This window comes from Capricornis sumatraensis, unplaced genomic scaffold (genome assembly GCF_032405125.1).
Source record: "Capricornis sumatraensis isolate serow.1 unplaced genomic scaffold, serow.2 scaffold90, whole genome shotgun sequence".
NCBI classification, from domain to species: domain Eukaryota; kingdom Metazoa; phylum Chordata; class Mammalia; order Artiodactyla; family Bovidae; genus Capricornis; species Capricornis sumatraensis.
In genome coordinates this window covers 1-2,500 of record NW_027184687.1, presented here as the reverse complement: position 1 = coordinate 2,500, position 2,500 = coordinate 1, and the positions used below count along the sequence as shown (strand labels likewise).

Sequence of the window (2,500 nt, the reverse complement as noted above, 5' to 3'; positions counted from 1 at the left end):
CTCGCGGGCAGCGTCTTCCCCCACGGCCACAGAGCCTTCGGGGGGACGCCGTGTCTGCACTTAGGGGGACGGAGGGCCCGGCGGGCCCTGCGAGGACAGCCCCCAGCCGCGCACCCCGGAGGGGCGATTGATCGTCAAGCGACGCTCAGACAGGCGTAGCCCCGGGAGGAACCCGGGGCCGCAAGTGCGTTCGAAGTGTCGATGATCAATGTGTCCTGCAATTCACATTAATTCTCGCAGCTAGCTGCGTTCTTCATCGACGCACGAGCCGAGTGATCCACCGCTAAGAGTCGTACGAGCTTTGTCAAGCGTTTCGCTTCGGCGGGAGACCCCGCCCCTGGCACGGCACACGTCCCGCCACCCCCGGCTCCCTCCCGGGAGGTGGGAGCTGGGTGGGGGGTTGCCTCCGGCCGGCCAAGTCAGACAGAACACAGCAGAACGGAGGGGCCGGGAAAGGTTTCACACGACGGGGCACCCGGCGCCAACACACGCCAGGGTGGGTGCGGGCACCCCACAGGCGCCCGGGGGGTTCCCACCCTCCCCCCAGGGACGCGGGAGGGGCGCGCGCACGCGCCGCACACGGCCACGGGCCACGCGACGACCGCCGGGCAGCCCCCTCCCGACGGCCGCGGCGGCAGTGACCGCGGCGCGGCACGCCGCGCGCCACCCCGGCCCCTCGGGGGACGGCGGAGTCCGGGGGAGACGGGAGGCACGCCTCCCGCCTCCCCGCGGGCCCGACCGCCCCGACCCCAAGGCGGACGGGCGACCCCCCCCAGGGGTCTTTAAACCTCCGCGCCGGGACGCGCTAGGTACCTGGAGAGGGGGAGGCGGGCGAGGGGCACGGCGCGCCCCCACGGGCCACCGCCCCGACGCCGACCACCGACCGCCGACCACCGCATCCCCGCCCGCGGCCGCGCGCGGGCCTCGGCGCTGCCGGCCCGTGACACACGGGGGGCCCCCGCCGCGCGCCGGTCGACCGCCGCCCGGAGGGCCCCGCCGGGCGCCAGACAGCCAGCCCCAGCCGTCCCCCCGTAACGGGGCAGAGCCCTTTCCCCACCGCCGCGCCCTCACACGCCCCCCGTACGGGCCCGGCCCCGCCGGACGCCCCCATCCTCTCTCCCCCAACCACCGGGGGTGGGGGGGGCCCCTACCCGCGCCCGCGTTCCCGGGCACCCTTCCCCCCACACCACCACCACCGAGGGCAGAGGGCAGGGGGGGCAGGGGGGCTCCGACGGGAAGCTTGGCGCCCAGCGGGCAGGGGGTCGAGAGGACGGGAGAAACCGGACAGAGACACACAAGCCGCCGGGAGGCGTGTGGGGGGGGGTGGGGGTGGGGGCGGGACAGAGCCCCGAGGCCGGGAGGGCGCGGGGAGGCGCCCGGCGACCGCGCGGCAGGCCCAGAGCGGCGGGACGACCGACGACGACCGGCCGAGGCGGACCGGCCCAGGGCCGGCGGCGCGGGAGGCGACGGGGCAGGGCGAGCGGCCCCGCGACGGGGAAAGCCGCCGCCCGTCGCGCCGCACAGCCCGCGAGACGCGACCGGAGGACCCGCGCCGCGCGGGGCCCGCGGGCCGGGGTGGGGGAGAGGCGGTCGTGGCCGGCACCACGGGCGACGGGGTGGCGGGGGGAGGGAGGCGCGCGGGGCAACCCCCCCACCCCCATCGGCACCCCCGCCGAACCCTCGGGCCCACCTCGAGGGACGTGGCGGGGAGGGCCGGGCGGGGAGAGGGACGCACGCCGGAGGCGACGCCGCCGGGCGCCGCGCAGGGCGTCTCCCCTCCCCCTCCCTTCCCCATCCCGCGCCGCACGGGGGTGGCGGCGGAAGGCGAGGCTCGCGAGCCGGGCGGGGCGGGGCCGGGCCGGGCCGGGCCACCGCGCCGCGCTCTCGGCACGCGCGACCTGCACGCGCGTTAATGATCCTTCCGCAGGTTCACCTACGGAAACCTTGTTACGACTTTTACTTCCTCTAGATAGTCAAGTTCGACCGTCTTCTCAGCGCTCCGCCAGGGCCGCGGGCCGACCCCGGCGGGGCCGATCCGAGGGCCTCACTAAACCATCCAATCGGTAGTAGCGACGGGCGGTGTGTACAAAGGGCAGGGACTTAATCAACGCAAGCTTATGACCCGCACTTACTGGGAATTCCTCGTTCATGGGGAATAATTGCAATCCCCGATCCCCATCACGAATGGGGTTCAACGGGTTACCCGCGCCTGCCGGCGTAGGGTAGGCACACGCTGAGCCAGTCAGTGTAGCGCGCGTGCAGCCCCGGACATCTAAGGGCATCACAGACCTGTTATTGCTCAATCTCGGGTGGCTGAACGCCACTTGTCCCTCTAAGAAGTTGGGGGACGCCGACCGCTCGGGGGTCGCGTAACTAGTTAGCATGCCAGAGTCTCGTTCGTTATCGGAATTAACCAGACAAATCGCTCCACCAACTAAGAACGGCCATGCACCACCACCCACGGAATCGAGAAAGAGCTATCGATCTGTCAATCCTGTCC

At 73.3% G+C, this 2,500-nt stretch overlaps 1 non-coding gene across 1 annotated transcript; it reads right to left on the bottom strand.

Annotated features, from left to right (window-relative positions):
• Positions 1-139: 139 nt before the first annotated feature.
• LOC138072510 (5.8S ribosomal RNA) lies at positions 140-292 on the bottom strand. Its single transcript, XR_011144363.1, has one exon. It is a non-coding gene; the product is annotated as a 5.8S ribosomal RNA (ribosomal RNA).
• Between the last annotated feature and the right edge of the window lie 2,208 nt (positions 293-2,500).